Genomic DNA, 19,807 nt, shown 5'->3' on the forward strand with positions numbered 1-19,807 from the left:
TAGGGGGTAGTTTAATTTTAAACCGTTAGCTGCATTTTAGTCTTTTCTACCCTATAGTAAACACAAGCAGATACTCGAAACTGGTGCCGGACCTCCCCCATGTTTTTATGAATGAAACAATTGGAACAGCTTTCCTCGATAGCTGAGAAACCGCCCTTAACCACAGTTGTACAACATCATCCATATAAGGAAAGAACGGGGAACTCGAATACTGATTGGCCAAGTGAGTAACAAAATAATCGCAGGCACCAGAACCCAAATAAGGAAAACAGTGGGGAACCCTAGCACTCATTGGTCAAGACAGCAGTAGGAGACCCAGCCCACATATACGTGTATGTAATGTGTGGAGATTATTATTCATGTGTGTACCACGAGGCACTGCACCCGACTTTGCAAAGTTGAATGAAAAGTTTTGGACAGACTCCTCCGTGTCTTTGTTCCTGGGAAGGGAAATAAAAGTGCCGGAGATGGGGCCAGAGAGCCGCTTATCTCGCACAATTGGTGGCTCTTCTGGGATGAAATAATTATTGCCGGGGGGAAGTCTCTTCGGCTCACGGATCAAGCCTGATCACAACAAAGACGCGTCTAGTATATATTTATACTTCTCACTGATCAGCTTGGTCCGTCGGCCAAGAGAGGATGTGACCCGGCTCATTTAAAAATAATTTTGAATCCTGGAAAAAGGAACACACGGACGAGTGCTGGGACGACCGGTTAGTGACTATACACGGGGGTACACACATTTAAAAAGGCCAGACAACTCCGTGCACGGATCAAGGTAAGAGAGTTTCTTTTGTTCGTCCTTGTTGGCCGCGTGGTTTTGACGGTCATCTGTGAAAACACTTTGGGCGTTTAAGACCAGGACCGAAGATAAACCACGGGAAATTGTGGTTTTGACGGTCATCTGTGAAAACATTTTAGGCGTTTAAGACCAGGACCGAAGATACACCATGGGAAATTAGACTTCTAGATTTACTCAGGAGAAGTCAGGGAAGACTGCAAATGGGAAAGAAATACCCCCCGATAGTCCACTAGGTCGGAAGTTAAGTCTATGGACGGACAGTAGTAGAACGAAGGACTTAAAGAAGATTAGATTAGATTACATTACATTACATTACAGTGTGGAAACAGGCCCGAAGCGCAACCCACCCATACGTATTATACAGCCACACTTGGAGTATTGTGTACAGTTCTGGTCACCGCATTATAAGAAGGATGTGGAAGCTTTGGAAACGGTGCAGAGGAGATTTATTGGGATGTTGCCTGGTATGGAAGGAATGTCTTACGAGGAAAGGCTGAGGGCCTTGAGGCTGTTCTCATTAGACAAAAAGGCTGGAAGGTGACTTAATAAGACATACAAGGTAATCAGAGGGTTAAATAGGGTGGACAGAGAGAGCCTTTTTCCAAGTATGGGAACGGCAAACACATGGGGACACAAGTTTAAAGTGAGGGGAGATAGGTATAAGACAGATGTCAGAGGTAGTTTCTTTACTCAGAGGGTAGTAAGGGTCTCGAATGCTTTGCCTGCAATGGTAGTAGATTCGCCAAGTTTAAGTGCATTTAAGTCGTCATTGGACAGGCATATGGACGTACATGGAATAGTGTCGGTGGGTTGGGCTTCAGATGAGCATGACAGGGCGGCGCAACATCGAGGGCCGAAGGGCCTGTACTGCGCTGCAATGTTCTATGCTCTATCAACAACTGATAATAATATATTTTCGTTTAGGAAGGCAAATCCCACTGTCAGATAATAGTGTCCTTACTGACTGAGTTTAAAGTTTGTCAGTTAGGAGGGTCCTCAGCATTGTGTTTTTCTAAAATGTGCAGAATGGGTTTAGACAGAGACCACATTAATGGAGTTTGGCTGATCACCGGCCCCTGGCTAGTTTTGGAAGACCACCCTCTCTCTGTGGTAGTTCACAGTCTGCTATCGGTCAGATGGGTTTTGTAACAACCCACCTCTCAGTGACACCTGGTGTTTCCCATTCCTTGATGGAAAGGGATTGTGTTGGTGGATCTTGCTCAGGCAGCTCGCTCCAAATGGGAGCCCAGATAAAGCAGGGCAATGGGTGGGTTCAGCAGGTCATTAGGAATGAGGAGACTATGGGGGCTGCAGATAGAGCATGGTGCTGGAAAAGGCACAGCAGGTCAGGCAGCATCTCAGGAGGAAGAAAGTAGAGGTCTCAAGCAGGGCTCTTCTTCAGGACAGTTAGAGTGACCAAAGTTGCATGAATTCAGGTTTTATTTGCTGAGGGCTATGTTGTACAAACTTGGACAGGTGGAGGAGTTGGGTCAAATGTTGAAGTCTTCCTGATTGTAGTGTCTATCCAACTTGGTACAATGTGATTGGATTTGCTGCTGAACACCTTCATGGTTCAGATGGTCAGGATGTTCAATCCTGTGCACGAGGGAGAGATTCAATGCCTTATCATTTGTTCGTCCATAATATAGAACCCAGCCTTCCTGGACATTGTGGAGTGATTAAATGCCCTCTCCTGCAGTTCATACAGTGTGGATATAGAATTCTGGAGGCAAACTGAACTATGGAGACTCCAAAACCGAATACAGAAATTTTGCGATCAATATCCATGTTAGGTGTCTGATGTTCTTTGTTTTCCTAATACCAGGTGTCTTTGTGTGAATGCTGGGGACTTAGGGGAAATGTCAGCCAGTTAGACTAACCTGTAAAGCAGCTGCTGACCCAAAACCACCTTGAGTATATGACCGTGTTTCTGTGAGTAATCTGCTGCTCATGTTCTCCTATATCCTTTAAAAGTGCAAATGATTAATTTAGAGAGATGTGGTTCAGATTCTTTAAGCTTCATATGACATGGAACAACAATTATCTTTGTGTCATTACTTACAGTCTGGGCTCAGGCACAAAAAAACTTTGATTAATAACTTAAAACCTTTTTTTTCTCTTACAGTAAGTCTAGTGGTGATTGTAAACTTAGCTTGGGGCAAATGTGGCCTTTCTACATGCAGCACTCACTATCTGGTGGCTATGACAGTGTCAGATCTACTGTTCATTGTTTTTTGTATCATCCTTCACCGATTTCAACGTTATTATTATCCACCGTGTTTCCTGCAAATCACTCCTGTTTGTACCATTCTCTATGTCCTCAACCGCTTGACCATTGATTGTTCTGTGTGGTTCACCATTGCTTTTTCCTTTGATCGATTTGTTGCCATTTGTTTACATGAGATGAAAACTAAGTATTGCACAGGGAAAACTGCAACCAGGGTTCTAGCAACAATCTGCATCTTCTTTTGTTTAAAGAACATTCCAAATGCCTTTGTATATAGACCTGGAAAGATGATCAACAATGTTCCATGGTACTGTTATACCTGGTCTGGTTATTATAATGATCCTCGGTGGATAGGTTTTAGATATTTTGAGACTTTTTTAACACCATTGTTCCCATTCACTTTTATTCTCTTTATCAACATTCTGACTGTCAGACATATCTTCGAGGCCATTAAGGTGCGGAAGGAACTGAGAGGTCAGAGAAAAACACAGAATGATCCAGAGGTGGAGAGCAGGAAGAATTCTGTGATTGTACTCTTTGCCATATCTGCCAGCTTCATACTTCTCTGGTTGTTGCATATTTTATATTTCTTTAATGCTGGTTATTCCTTGGATAAAGTTTCTTTTCGTCTCTTTGGTCAGATTGGATACATGCTGAGGAACTTCAGTTGCTGCACAAATGCCCTTATTTATGTGGTGACACAGAAACATTTCAGAGACCAGTTAAAGTACGCCGTGACATATCCAGTTATAAAAATAATTCAATTGGTGAATCAATCAAAGTAACTCAGAGCCAACATTAGGTGCAGCAGAGAACGGAACGAGGAGTCCACGTGAGGAATGGACCGAAAGGAGAAGGAGGAGCAGCAACATGATAACACTCCTTTCCTCATGGGCAAGGAATGACTCCATCTGAGGGGCAAAATGACAGAGACTGGAGGTGTAAAGCCAGTGTAAAGTGCTGTTAGTAATCAGCAACAATTAGTAGGAAGTGGAACAACACAAGCAAAACCAAGAGATGAATTACATACACACAAAAGTAACATTCATATCAAGTAATCTGTTCTCAGTGAATGAAGTGGGTAGAAAAATAAATGATATGGAGGTAGGTGAGTATTAGATGAGATGAGATTAGATTGCTCAGAGTATGGAAGCAGGCCATTTGGCCCAACAAGTCCACACTGACCCTCTGAAGAGTAACCCACCCAGACCCATTCCCCTATATTTGCTGCTGACGAATGCACCTAACACTGTGGGCAATTTAGCATTACCAATTCACCTGACCTGCACATCTTTGGATTGTGGGAGGAAACTGATGAAACCCACGCAGGCACAGGGAGAATGTGCAAACCCCACACAGACAGTTACCTGAGGCAGGAATGTAATCTTTCACTGCAGGCCAGAGAGGGAAATGCAACGACAGGCTCCTGTTCACTCTTCCTCACTGAATACTCTGACACACACGTCTGGGCAAATTAACACAAAAACATGAGAAGTTTAAAAGAGGAAATAACATAGTGTCAGGTCTCTGTGTCTTTGAATTGCACATTTATATTCAACAATAGCAAACTTAGTTTCCATTCAATTCCTCACGGTGAAAATAGAACACAGAACAATACAGCGCAGGAGAGGTCATTCAGCCCTCGATGGTGGTGAGTATACTATTGTTGCAGGCAGGGTTTTCCATGCCCCTCCTACTCTCTGAGTAAAGAAACTACCTCGGACATCTGTCCCATATCTATCACCCCTCAATTTAAAGTTATGTCCCCTCGTATGAGCCATTGCCATCTCAGGAAAAAGGCTCTCACTGTCTACCTTATCTAACTCTCTGATTATCTTATACGTCTCAATTAGGTCGCCTCTCAACCTTCTTGTCTCGAATGAAAACAAGTCCCCCAGCCTTTCCTCATAAGACCTTCCCTCCATACCAGGCAATCCTAGTAAATCTTGTCTGAAACCTTTCCAAAGGTTTCACGTCCTTCATATAATGCAGTGACCAAAACTGTACACAGTACTCCAAGTGCAGTTGCACCAGAGTTTTGTACAGCTGCAACATGACCTCGTGGCTCCAAAACCCAATCCCTCTACCAATAAAACCTCACACACTGTATGCCTTCTTTAAACCTAAACGTGGGTGGCAACTTTCAGGGGTCTTTGTATGGACACTGAGATCTTTGCCCATCTACGCTCCCAATGATCTTATCATTAGGCCAGTACTCTTTATTCCTGTTACTCCTTCCAAAGTAAATCACCTCACACATTCCCACAGTAAACTCCATTTGCCACCTCTCAGCCCAGTTCTGCAGTTTATCTATGTCCCTCTGTAACCTGTAACATTGTTCGGCATTGTCCACTACTCCATCGCCGTTAGTGGTATCCGCAAATTTATTAATGCATCCTTCTGTGCCCTGTTCCAGGTCATTTATAAAATGACAAACAGCAATGGACCCAACACAGATCCTTGCAGTACACCAGGATGAACATTTACCATCAACCACCACCCTCTGTCTTCTTTCAGCTCACCAATTTCTGATCCAACCCACTAAATTACCTTCAATCCCATGCTTCCATAGTTTTTTGAACTAGCCTACCCTGGGGAACCTTATCAAACGCCTGACTGAAATCCATATACACCACATCAACAGTTTTACCCTCCTCCATCAGTTTGGTCACCTTCTCAGTTTGGGCGGCACGATGGCTCAGTGGTTAGTGCTGCTGCCTCACAGCACCAGGGTCCTAGGTTTGATTCCAGCCTTGGGTGACTGTGTGGAGTTTGCACATTCTCCCCGTGTCTGCGTGGGTTTCCTCCATGTGCTCCGGTTTCCTCCCACAGGTCCAAAGATGTGCAGGTCAGGTGAATTGGCCTTGCTAAAATACCCATAATGTTAGGTGCATTAGCCAGACGGAAATGGGACTGAGTGGGTTACTCTTTGGAGGGTCGGTGTGGACTTGTTGGGCCAAAGGGTCTATTTGCACACTGTAGGGAATCTAATCAATAACTCTCCAAAGTTCCATAACAATACAACAGCAAATAAAACAGTAATTGCTACTCCTGAAATTCGAGGAAATCACCTCAAACACCTAAAACAACCTCAAAAATGGAGCAACTGTCACAGCCAGAAATCTTAGCAGCACTTATACACTTAATAGTAAGGTCCGAGGGAGTGTTGCTGAACAAAAAGACCTTGGAGTGCAGGTTCATAGCTCTTTGAATGTGGAGTCACAGGTAGATAGGATAGTGAAGGCGACGTTTGTTATGCCTCCCTTTATTGGTCAAGAGTATTCAGTACAGGGGTTGGGAGGCCATGTTGCAGCTGTACAGGACATTGGTTAGGCCACTTTAGGAATATTGGGTGCAATTCTGGTCTCCTTCCTTTTGGAAAGATATTGTACTGGAAAAGGTTCAGAGAAGATTTACTAGGATATTGCCAGGTTTGGAGGATTTTTTAGATTAGATTACATTACAGTGTGGAAACAGGCCCTTCGGCCCAACAAGTCCACACCGACCCGCCGAAGCGCAACCCACCCATACCCCTACATTTACCCCTTAAATAACACTACGGGCAATTTAGCATGGCCAATTCACCTGACCGGCACATCTTTGGACTGTGGGAGGAAACCGGAGCACCAGGAGGAAACCCACGCAGACACGGGGAGAAAGTGCAAACTCCACACAGTCGCCTGAGGAGGGAATTGAACCCGGGTCTCAGGCGCTGTGAGGCAGCAGTGCTAATCAATGGATACAGCAGGTTATTATGGAGTAAAAAGTGAGGGTCAGCCGAGATGGCTTTGACCATCTTGTGGGTTTTTATCAGTCAGTGGATGTGTGGGGTCATGACATTGGTGAGGACAGATCACTGGGTTAATGCGAGTTTCCATTGTGTGAGATTAATGTCTGCAGTTAACATTTTCAAACTTACTCTATGGTGTAATTCCTCAACTGAGGAAAGAAACTCTGTCTGTAGCTCACAGACACTCTGCATTATCCAGATATTGATTGTAATGTTGTGTACTGTTGATCCAGATCTCCAGGAATCACTCTGATCATGGAATTGTACTGAATGGGGATCATAAACCTCAGGCTGGAACCTCATGTTGCTAAGAGGATGTGTCATTGTGGAATTGTACAGAGTGTGGGTAACTGCTCAGATATGAACTTCTGAGCCAGTATTCTTGTTTTTCTGTGGGTATCTGTAAATATAGTATTGGAGTAAATGTGGAGCACTAATAGCAGAATACCCGTGAGGTATATCTCAGACTATAAATTGTAATTGTTTGTGAGGAACTGAATGCAATGGAATGTCTGACTGCAGTGGGAAATAGAATGATAACTTATTTGAAACCATGTGATGCTTTATTTTTATTATATTTATCATTTCTGATCTGTTCACAAATGGAGCCATGAATGTAGCTTGGAAATGTGATGGATTGCATGTGGGAAAATATTCTCAGTTGGGTGGATATGTTTGGTCCAAAGTTTCCAAAGTTAAATGATCCGCTGGAGATAAACAAATATAAGTCAACAATGTGGAGCTGGAGAAGCACAGCAGGTCAGTCTGCATTGGAGGAGCAGGGAAGTCGATGATGTTTTGGGCTGGGATCCTTCATTGGGACGAGGGAGGGAAGGGGACGGGAGCTCAGAAATAAATGGGGAGTAGGGCTGGGGGAAAGGCAGGTGAGATGGTGATAGGTGGATGCAGGTGGGGGTAATTGTGATTGGTTCATGGAAGGGGGTGGAGTGGACACGTGAATAGGAGGATGGACATACAGGAATAAAAAAATATTAATAGGAATAAAAATATCTGTTTCAACAAATAACTGAGTTTAGTATCTGCAATATTGTGACTATGATTAATAATTGAGTTTGAGAGCATGTCAGAGAATTAACAGTACAGAATGCAGAATGTGGGCCATTAAATAGAGAAAATCTTGAATGAGACATTTGACTTAAGACATTACGACTCGATTTTGCCCAGCATATTTAATGTCACTAACAGAACTCACAAATCCAATTTCTCGAGTTGCGGGCATTTCTCTTCTTTTCGTATGGTAATGACAAATATTCTGACTTTGTCGGTTGTCCCGACTATGTCACACATTGCCCATTTTTTATTCCCAGCCGCTTCCAAAGAAGCAAGTGTTAACTCTAAAGTGTGACAAACTCAGGACTGTTTGAATTGCATTTACAGAATATCTGTTCCTTAATCAGATCTTAATCAGATCATACGACACCAACTTATAGTTCAACAGCCAAAAGAGAAAATGCTGGAAAATCTCAGCAGGTCTGGCAGCATCTGTAAGGAGAGAAATGAGCTGACATTTCAAGTCTAACTGGCCCTTTGTCAAAGCTTTGATGCTGCCAGACCTGCTGAGATTTTCTAGCATTTTCTCTTTTGGTTTCAGATTCCAGCATCCGCAGTAATTTGCTTTTATAGTTCAACAGGTTTATTTAGAAGCACAGGTAGTCAATCCTTTATTCAAAATCCTGAAATCTGAAAAGCTCCCAAATCCAAAGTTCCTTTTGTGAAGATTTTTCTCATTCACAAAGTTGTTTGGCGTGCAAACAGTTAACCCAACTCCATAACCACTCAACCCACATCACTCAGATGTAATGTGAGGCCATGACCCAGCACTGGCTGGCATCAATTCTGTCTCAGGGCCTGTAATACTCACCAATGAGACTGCTGTTCAGTACAATTTTTAAAAATTTCACAATTAAACAGTCACTTATTTTGAAATGCAAAAACTTCTGAATTCCGAAAACCAACTGGTCCTGAGGGTTCAGATAAAGGATTGTGTACCTGTAGTAGCTTTCGGAACACCTCTCCTTCGTTAGGTAGCTCATGGGGCAGGTTCATAAGACACAGAATTTAGAGCACAAGATCATAGTGTCATGCAACTGATACAATATATTGAAGAAATCTAGATTGCTGTTAAGTCTTTCTTTTAGAAAGGATTGCTGGTTTTAGTTCATTAATATGTAAATTCCAGAATTTCTTTCAAGTCATATTCCCGAGATAACTTAAGGTTTTACAAAAAAATTGACAATACTGCTCAGACAATGCATTAAATGTGTGAGGTTAGAGACGATCTGTATTCCATCCTTGAGTCAGACTGGTTCTAGTTCCAACGTAGGAACTTATAAAATGTTACATGGATTAACTGCCTGCATTCACTGCCTGCAAGTTATGTGCTTTTTGAGCAAAATAAATTGTATCTGCAAATACAATTCAGCCCATTGACTTAAATGTCTGTGTGTGTACATGTGAGGGAGAGAGGAGCGTGTGTGTATGTGCATGCATGTGTCTGCATGTGTGTGTGTAAGGGAGTGTGTGTGTGTGTGTGTGTGTGTGTGTGCGCGCGCGAGTGTGTGTGTATGCTTGATAGACTGTGAGTGTGACGGAGTATAACCTTTAAAAGGTGTGCAAGTGGGGATTATATGTGTGTGTGGCTGAGAGATAGAATATGTATGTGAGTGGGTCAATGTGAGTGTATGTGCATATAAGAATGTGTGTGTATGTGTGCGTATATTGTAGTGGAGTCAACTGTAGTGGAACATGAACCCCAGATCCCGTTGAGGCCATCCTCATGGGTATCAAATGTGGCTATCGACCACTCCACCTCTAAACACTCCACTCAATATTTTTTGGGGGAAGCAGAAGTTGTTTCTTCTCTTTCACAGGTTACTGTGACTGGCAGGAGTTTCCTATAAGACCACAACATCCACAAGAAGACATCTGGGATCAATAAAGTAGAGAATGGGAGACACCTGACATGGACATTAACTGCAAAATGTTTGCATTCAGTTTTGGAGTCTCCACAGCTCAGATTGCCTCCAGAATTTTATATCCACACTTTATGAAGGACAGTACAAGATATGGAATCACTCCACAGTAACCAGAAATGGATGCCCTCAACATTATGGACAGGTGAATGATTGGACATTGAGTCACTCCCTCATGCACAGGACTGAACATACTGACAATCAGAACTTTGAAGGTATTCAGCAGTGAATCCAACCACCATGTCCCAGGTTAGATTGCACCAAAATTAAAAGAAGTGCTTTTTTAAAAAAATCTGCACAGTGTAGAAACAAGTCCTTCAGCCCAACAAGTCCACACCAACTCTCTGAAGAGCGTCCCACTCAAACACCTGCCTCTCAATCCCAGTAATGCTGTGTTTCCCATGGCCAATCCACCGACCCTGCACATTTTTGGACTGTGTAAGGAGACCAGAGCACCCAGATGAAACTGATACAGACCCAGGAAGAATGTGTAATCAGCACACAGTCACCAGAAGCTGGGATTGAACCTGTCTTCTTGGTGCTGCAAGACAGCAGTGCTAACCACTGAGCCACCATGCCACCCAACTTCCAATATTTGTGATGGAATTCCTCCACATGTTCAAGCCTTTAAACCACAGTCTTCACACCCAATAAAATCTGACTCCATGTAACATAGTTCATTGCATCTTTCCAGTTTAGAAATCAGATACTTTATCTGGGATTCAGTAAAGCTTCTTACCTGATGTCCAGGTTCATGCACCCAACCTTCTCTCCTAGTCCCTCTCCCTGTGAATGGAAATCCCCCTCCCAGATTTGGAGCACACACTAGGGCTAGGAGTCTTCATGGTTTAACTAGCACTCTCCATGGAGATCACCAGAATTACACCACAATTTTGTTCTAGGAGAGCAAACATAAAATAGCCTTTATTGTCACATATACACGGTGAGTACAGTGAGGAGTTTATACCTCACCAATTACAGTACCGACTGAGATACAAAAGTAAAAGTTCAGGACAGCAGACCACGCTGGCAGCTAGTTTTCAGTTCGCACCAGTGACACACAATGCCGGGAAGCCGCTATGCAAGGAGGCTGCTACGCCAGACTAGACCGTTGCCATATTACCCCGGGAGGCTGTTGCACCAGGCAGGGAGGTCACTGTGCTGTAAGGCTACTGTACCAGGTCAGGAGGATGCCACACTGAGAGGCCACTGCGCTAGGATGGGAGGATGGCACGCCATGCTGAAAGGCTGCTGCGCTAGGCTGGGAGGCCCTTGCAACAGGCCAGGAGGATGTCACGCCTCACCGGAATGCTGCTATGGGAACCATAAGGCTGCCCACAACATGCCAGGAAGCTGTTGGGCCAGGCCAAGAGACCGTGAGAGGAGGCTTCTGTGCCAGGCCAAGAGTCATCACCAAAGGGTGCACATCATCTCTGCTGGCAAGGACTTTTGCTCCCCAGAGGACGGGAGTGGTTTCCTGAGGCTGGGAATCATCTCTACAGGCAAGGAATCATTGCTCACCAGCGGCCAGGAAGAAAAGGACAGGAAAAGAGAAAGAAGAACACGTGGCGCAGATGAGTTCTGGCTGGAACATCCTACTCCACTGCCTTCTTGGAGCATGGTATCAGGGACTGCTGCTGTGGATCCAGTCCAATGTCAAAGATTAGGGGAGATGATGATGTTTTGGTCTTGTGAGACAATGAGTTCAGAGAACAAGGGGAGCTGGGTTCGATATCCCCAATGGCAGATGGTGAATTCAATACAAATCTAGACTTAACAGTCTAATGGTGACCACTAAACTGTTATCAGTTGTCAGGAAAAAAGAATCCCATCTCCTTCACAAATGTCTTTCAGAGAAGGAAAGCTTTCATTCTAACACAGTCTGGTCTACATGGGACTACAGTGTGTCGGAAATATGCCTTTAAGAGAGATTTATTTTGTCCTGTTTCTCTTGAAGAGAGCTATTGTCAACTAATGGTGAGGTGTCTGCTCCTTGGAAAGCAGAGTAAATAGCTTTGATATTTTTAAAATTTACACAACATCCTGAGTGGATGGAGTCAGGCTCACAAACTCCCAAAGTTTTAGATTCTGCTATCTGTTGTTGAACTTGGTGTTTTGGAATTAAAACTGTCAATAGAGCTCTCTCTCTGCTGCTACAAAAAAATCTTGAGGGTTCTTTCAGTATTTCATTTTGCTGCGTTAGAATGAGAAGACCGCAATGAGAATCACACTGTTTTGCTGAATTTGCTTTTGCCAAGGGTGTGTTTATGGATGAGTTAAAACACAAATTACTTTGTCTCTGGTCAATAATATAAAATAGAATGCATCTGCAAATACAATTCTGCAAATGCAAATTCACTCATTGACTTATGTGTGTGTGTGTGTGTGTGTGTGAGAGAGAAAGAGAGTGTGTGTGTGTTGGGGGAGAGGAACAGAGAGTTAGTGTGTGGGGGAGAGGAACAGATGTTGTGGTCTTATAGGAAACTCCTGCCAGTCACAGTAACCTGTGAAACAGAAGAAACAACTTCTACTTTCCCCCAAAAATATTGAGTATATTAATATTGTTAATATTGAGTATATTAACATGTTTCTGGGAGTGATTTGCTCCTGATGCATTTCCCTATGTGTCTCTAGAAGGGCAATTGTTTGATTTGAGAGGTGTTACTATAATGGTTCAGATGATAAGACACAGAGCAACAATTATCTTTGTGCTAAAATACATCATGCATAGAGAATATTTGACCAGTAACTTTGTCTCTTTTTTTCCTTTCTCTCTCTCACAGTTAGTCCAGCAGCAATTCTAATCTTGTCTGTGGGAAAGTGTGGTCTTTCGACATGCACCACTCGCTATCTGGTAACCATGGCAGTGTCTGATCTACTGTACGTTACTTTTGATATCATGCTTCATAAGTTTACTTACTATTATTATCCATGGTGCCTTCTGGACATGACTCTTGTTTGTAGCGCCATCTATGCCCTGAGCCGCTTGACAGTTGATTGTTCTGTTTGGTTCACTGTCACTTTTTCTTTTGATCGATTTGTTGCTATTTGTATTCATCAGATGACATCTCAGTATTGCACAGAGAAAACTGTAATGAGGGTTCTAGCAATAATCTGAATTTTCCTTTCTTTAAAGAATATTCCCAACTATTTTTTATTTGAAGCCGAAATGATCATTAACAATGTTCCGTGGTACTGTTACACCACCTACAGATATTATAATGATGCTCATTCGCTGAGTTATCGATGTATTGAAACATTTTTAACACCACTTCTCCCATTCACTTTTATTCTCTTTCTGAACATCCTGAATACATGAGTGAGAATTTAAAATATCGACTGAGACTAGATTATAAACTCCATACCTTTACTTTGTCCAAATGTCTTCCTCCCTCCTGCTTTGCGTATCCCAGCATATCCCAATTTTCCCTGATCATCCTGTGATTGCAAGAACCAACACAGGCATATTGTCCTCCAAATTCTCATTTTAAATTCTCACTCGTGTATCCAAAATGTTCCATGTTCTTCCACTGATTTCATTTGTTTTTTCGGATTCTGTGAGTCTTGTTGCATAAACTCAATATGAAAGTGTTCGATGTTCTGCTATGAATGCAGCCTTCCCTTGAAGCCAAGATGCCACTTACATTCCCAAGCCATTTCTAATCTTGATTATCACCTCCCCAACAGCACTCACAAACCTATTTGGGGGAATTGTATGGATGTTCATTCCAGTCCTACCAAGACGTAAACTGTCCATCTTGTTGAGTTCTAACCTGCTCCAGAGCTGGTCCTAATGCCTTGAAACATGCTGCCTGACCTTCTGAACCCGTTTTCCAGACACATGTTCGACCATCCAATTATTCTGCTCGTTTCTGATCAACACATGGGACTGGCAGTGATTCTGAGAATACTGTGTTCCACATCCTGCTTTTCAATCTCATTCCTTGCTGCCTCAAATCTGTTTCATGGACCACATCCCTGCATTCCCACCTCGGTCTTTGTCACCAACATGGAGCAATACCTCTGTCGTTTGATCTTCCTGCAGCAGAATTTCCTGCAGCTGTTCTGTGATTTCCTTGACCCTGGTAGCAAGGAGGTTATCATCGCATGCTGAAGGTATGTTTTTAACTGTAGAAACTCCACTCTGTTTCCCTAACTAACGAACCCATTATCAGTATTGTGTACCCACTCTTCCTACCACCCTGTCCAGCTGACGTGACTCTGTCTGCATTCCTCTGATGAATTCTTTCCATTACAAGCTTCCAAAGCAGGAAACTGATGTCTGATCTCGATCATCTCAGGGGACTGCTGAGATACCTGGCTGTCACGTATTCCTTATTTGCCCATACACACTAACTGTGATGTAGCCACCTCCATAAATGTGTTATTCCCCTCATCCTCAGTCCCGTGGATGGCCTACAGTTACTCCCATTCTCGAAAACAGAACTCCAGTTTATGCACACTGTCACATTTCCAGGAGATAGGAAACCTCCCAGAATCCCACATTCCACAGGCTGACCATTTCCTTGCTCAGAGACAAAACAAAACTGCAGGTGTTGAATTCCAAGGGAGACAAGCAGGAGGTTGGAAGAACACAGCAAGCCAGGCAGCATCAGGAGGTGGAGAAGGCAATATTTTGGGGGTAACTCTTCTTCAGGACTGGGGGTGGGTTTGTGGGGAGCTGCAGATAAAGGGGTTGGCAGGGGCAAGGTGATGGGGATCGGTGAAGACAGGTAGAGGGGATGACCTGGTTGGTGAATGGGAGGAGTGAATCCGGTTGGTGGCTTGGAGGAAGGGTCGATGAGAGGAATGGAAGGGAGAGAGAGGGAGGGGCTAGGAAGGGAATCAGGGGATGGGAAAGGGGGTTATCTGAAATTGTCTCACCTGTAAGGACTGTTTGGGGCACTGGATGGAGGTGATGGGGGTGGTGTGCTGGTAGGTTTTGCATCATTGGTGAGACAGAGGTTCACCTGCCTCTCCTCCAACCTAGTTTACTGTGTCCAGTGCTTCTGGTGTGGATTTCTCTACATCTGGGAGACCAAAGGTAAACTTAGTGAATGGTTTTCCAAGCATCTCAGCCAGGCTCACAGAGGCCGACGAGACCTCCCAGTCACAGGCCATTTTAATTCCCCTTCCCACTTCCTTTCTGACATGACAATCCTTGGCTTCCTCTACTGCCACAACAAATTAAACTACAAATTGGAGGAACAACACCTCATCTTCCATCTGGGCAGCCTGCAACACGGAGTACTCAACACTGAGTTTTCCAATTTCAAGTAACCCCCTTTCCTATCCCCGACTCCCTTCCCAGCCCTCATCTCTCCTTCTAGCCACAAACTGGATTCATTCCTCCCATCGATCAAGCAGCTTGTCTTGTCTTCCCCTATCTCCACCAAAACCTCAAGACAAAGATTTTTTTCAGGGACCTTTCAAACCTCACCACCTTCTGCCTGATCACCTCGCTAATGGGATTTACACAATATAATGTGGTGTCTGTGAAATGAAACTGTTTTGATCTTCTTGCTGATCACATTCACTCTCAGACAGATCAGACAGAGGCACAGTCAGTGTTTCCTTCCCTGTGTTTCCTGGAGCAGCCTCGTGTCTCCGATGAAGCCAGTTTATAAACCAATTGTGATGTCTGAGCTCTCTCTGTGATGTACACGGTGAGGTCACACTTTGACCTGTCCAGTTCAAGAGGCCTCACTGCGATCAAACAGGGAGTTACTGAAACCCTCACTATAACGTCCCTCAGCCCCAGCACCCATCCCTATCTCTGTAACCTCCTAAAGCACCTAGAATCCTTCCAAACCTACAAACCTCACTATCTCTTTCAATTCCACCATCCAACCAAACTCATCCCTATCTTTGTAACATTCCCCAGACACTGCATCTGTCCCTATCCCCGACATCCCTTCCTCTTTCTGTGTCACCATCCAGCAGTTACATCCCTCCCTGTGTGAGAAGCCATCTTGACCATCAACATTATTCCATATCTCTCCAACAGCCTCCAACCCATACCTCTGTAAATTCCTCCAGCTCCAACACCCCTCGTTATCTCTATAATTTCCTTCCAGCACCTACACCCTCGTTATCCTGTTCCAGCCCCTTCATTATCTCTCCAGGATATAGACGCTTCAGATAGGACAGGCAGGGAATCAAAGGTGGGAGAGGAGTTTCATTGCTGGTCAGGGATGATAGCACGGCTGTGCGAAAGGACACTATGGAGGGCTTGAGTAGCGAGGCATTATGGGTGGAGCTGAGAAATAAGGGTGCAGTTACATTGTTAGGGCTGTATTACAGGCCTCCTAACAGTGAGCGTGAGTAGAAGAATGAATAGGTAAACATTCTTTTTGGAAAGATGTAGAGGCAGCAGGGTAGTACTGATGGGAGATTTTAATTTTCCCAACATTGACTGGGATACACGTAGTGTCAGAGGTCTGAATGGGGCATAACTTATAAGAAGCGTCCAGGAGAATGTTTTTAGAGCAGTATGTCAATATTCCGATGAGGAAAGGGGCCATATTGCACTTGGTGTTGGAGAAAGAGCAAGGTCAGGTGGTAAAAGTTGTGGAGGGGGATTTCTTTAGGAACAGTGACCACAATTCTATAAGTTTTAGAATACTTGTAGACAAAGATGAGAGTGGTCCTAAAGGAAGAGTATTAAACTGGGTCAAGGCCAGTTATATCAAAATTAGGCAGGAGCTGGGAAATGTGGATTTGACATAGCTATTCGAAAGGAAGTCCACATTTGATATTTGGGAGGCTTTCAAAGATAGCTTAAAGTTAGTGCAGGGTAGGTAGGCATGTCCCATTGAAAGCAAAGGATAGGAAAGGCAAAATTCGTGAACTGTGGATGACAGGAGAAATTATACAACTAACCAAGAGGAAAGGGGAAGCGTACATCAGGTCAAGGCAGCTAAGAACAGAACGGGCCCTGGAAGAATATTGGAAGAGTAGGACCAGTTTTAAATGATGAATCAAGCGGGCTAAAAGGAGTCATGAAATAACTTTAGCAAGCAGAATTAAGGACAATCCCAAAGCCTTTTATTCTTATATAAGAAGCAAGCGGGTAACTAAAGGATAATGAAGGAAGGCTGTGTGTTGAACCTGAGAGAATGGGTTAGATTCTGAATGATTACTTTGCATCAATATTCACAGAAGAGAGGGACATGATGAATGTCGAGATTAGAGATACATATTTGATTAGCGTGGATCACGTTAACATCAGTCAGGAAGTTGTTTTGGGTAGGCTAGAGGTTATTAAGATGGACAAATCCCCAGAACCAGATGGGATCTATCCCAGATTGCTGAGGGAGGCGAGAATGGAAATAGCTGGGGCCCTGACAGATATCTTTGTAGCATCCCTAAAAAGAGGTGAGGTGCAGAAGGACTGGAGGGTTGCTCATGTTGTGCCCCTGTACAATAAAGGTAGAAGGAATATTCCAGGTAACTACTGACCAGTGAACCTGATGTCAATGGTGGGAAATATGTAGGAGAAGGTACTGAGGGATAGGATCTATATATACTTAGAACAGAATGGGCTTATCAATGATTGGCAGCATGGTTTTGTGCGGGCGAGATTGTGCGTTTGCCAACTTAATAGAGTTCTTTGAGGAAGTGACCAAGTTGATAGATGAAGGAAGGGTTGTAGATGTCAAACACATGAACTTTAGTAAGGCATTTGATTAGGTTCACCATGGTAAACCAATAGAGAAAGTGAAGCCACATGGTGTGTGGAGTGTCCTAGCTAGGTGGATAAAGAACTGGTTGAGCAACAGGAGACAGAGAGTAGTAGTTGAAGGGAGTTTCTCGAAATGGAGAAAGGTTCTGCAGGGACACTGTTGTTTGTACTGGGGCCTCTATTGTTTGTGATATACATAAATGATCTGGAAGAGGGCACTGTTGGTATGATCAGCAAGTTTGCAGATGACACGAAGATTGGTGAACTATCAGAAAGCATAGGGGATTGTCAAAGAATACAGGAGAATATAGATAGACTGGAGAGTTGGGGAGAGAAGTGGCAGGTGGAGTTCAATCCAGGTAAACGTGAGGTGATGCATTTTGGGAAGTCTATTTCTAGAGCGAATTGTACTGTAAACGGAAGAGCCTCAGGGAAAGTTGATGAGCAGAGAGATCTGGGAGTGCAGGTCCATTGTACCCTCAAGGTTGCGGCACAGGTGGATAGAGTGGTCAAGAAGGCCTTCATCGGACAGGGTATTGACTATAAGAGCTGGCAGATCATGTTACACTCGTATAGGACTTTGGTTTGGTCACATTTGGAATACTGCATATAGTTCTGGTCAGGTTGAGTAGGTTAGGTTTATTTTCATTAGAAAAAAGGAGATTGAGGGGGACATGATTGAGGTCTACAAAATCATGAAGTGGAGAGACAGGGTAGATAGAGATGAGCTGAAAATGTGTCACTGGAAAAGCACAGCAGGTCAGGCAGCATCCAGGGAACAGGAGAATCGACGTTTCGGGCATAAGCTTTTCTTCAGGAATGAGGAATCCTCATTCCTGAAGAAGGGCTTATGCCCGAAATGTCGATTCCCCTGTTCCCTGGATGCTGCCTGACCTGCTGCGCTTTTCCAGTGACACATTTTCAGCTCTGATCTCCAGCATCTGCAGTCCTCACTTTTTCCTAGGTAGAGATGAGCTTTTTCCCAGGGTGAAGGATTCAATAATGAGAGGTCATACTTTCAAGGTGAGAGGTGAAAAAATTAAGGGGGATACACACGGCAAGTACTTTACACAGAGGGTGGTAGGTGCCTGGAATGGCTTCCCAGCAGAGGTAGTCGAGGCAGCTATGGCAGATTAATTTGAGATGTATCTGGACAGATGCATGAGTAGGTGGGGAGCAGAGGGATACTTAGGTATTGGGCGACAGGTTTAGACAGTTGATTTGGATCGGATCAGGTTTGGAGGGCTGAAGGGCCTGTTCCTGGGCTGTAAATTTTCTTTGTCATGTCAACAAAGATTGCTCATCAGTGACAGACAGAGTGGGTTTTTGGTTAGTACAGAATTCTTGGGATATGACAGTGCCCTGAGAAGACAGGCCCATTGCACCAACAGCCTGAGGACATTTGCCTGTGTCCTCCCACTGAAACTGGGTTGGAACAGAATTTCTGTAAAACCAATGAATTGGTCACTTGACTCCAGGTCCATTTCCTGAAAACTGAGAGTAAATGGGCATATTTGAGTTAACAATGAGAAACAGAAAGAATTGATTCAGAATCTGACAGTCATCATGCATCCTGTAAACAGTGAAGGGGACATGACAGAGTATCTCTCTTTGTTATCGCTGTCAGTTTTCTTTTGTTTCGATCCCTTTCAGATGACAGTTGGTAAGGATCCTGTAATTTACAACCCCATCTTCTGTTTCTTCTCTTTTCCCACTGCACCCTCCACCCCGTTCCTTGCATCATTTTGATTAATATTGTTACTCTGTCATTTCAGCCTCTCCTGCCCTTCAGATTGCCAACAGATTGGAAACCTCCGCGAGTATGGGGAAAAACTCTGTCTCCGTGGTCGCCGCAGCTACTTCCGCCTCCAGTGACGTCGCGACCTGCATTCGGACATCGCCGCATGTGTCTCCGCCCCCCCGCCGCGTTCCGTCACCACGCCTAACCCCGCCTCCCGGCCGAGTTCCGTCACCGCTCCTAACCCCGCCCCCCGGCCCAGTTCCGTCACCGCGCCTAACCCCGCCCCCCGGCCCAGTTCCGTCACCGCGCCTAACCCCGCCCCCCGGCCGAGATCCGTCACCGCGCCTAACCCCGCCCCCCGGCCGAGTTCCGTCACCGCGCCTAACCACGCCCCCCCCGCCGACCTCGGTCCCCGCCGCAGGCCTAACCCCGCCCCCACATCCAGCTCCAGTCCCACACCAGGTCCTAGCTCCCTGCCCTGCCGTGTGTTCACCATCCCTGCGGACCTGCCGCTCTCTGAGGATGAGAGATCAGTCCTCAGCAGGGGTCTCACCTTCGTTCCCACACGTT

General features: G+C 44.5%; 2 long non-coding RNA genes across 2 annotated transcripts in view; one reads left to right on the forward strand and one right to left on the reverse strand.

Moving 5' to 3' along the window:
• LOC148136169 (uncharacterized) overlaps positions 1 to 10,669 on the reverse strand; it is a 39,616-nt gene extending 28,947 nt beyond the window's left edge. The window contains exons 1-2 of the long non-coding RNA XR_015754754.1: positions 10,552 to 10,669; positions 4,397 to 4,494 (exon numbers count right to left, since the gene is read on the reverse strand). This is a non-coding gene — a long non-coding RNA (uncharacterized LOC148136169). The remainder of the gene's footprint in view (positions 1 to 4,396; positions 4,495 to 10,551) is intronic.
• LOC148136171 (uncharacterized) lies at positions 410 to 19,522 on the forward strand. Its single transcript, XR_015754753.1, has 3 exons — positions 410 to 778; positions 12,596 to 12,692; positions 19,272 to 19,522. It is a non-coding gene; the product is annotated as an uncharacterized LOC148136171 (long non-coding RNA).
• Positions 19,523 to 19,807: the final 285 nt, after the last annotated feature.

Source organism: Chiloscyllium plagiosum, unplaced genomic scaffold, assembly GCF_037043375.1.
Source record: "Chiloscyllium plagiosum isolate Xiang-an unplaced genomic scaffold, Cpla_swu_hap1 HiC_scaffold_47, whole genome shotgun sequence".
Taxonomy (NCBI): domain Eukaryota; kingdom Metazoa; phylum Chordata; class Chondrichthyes; order Orectolobiformes; family Hemiscylliidae; genus Chiloscyllium; species Chiloscyllium plagiosum.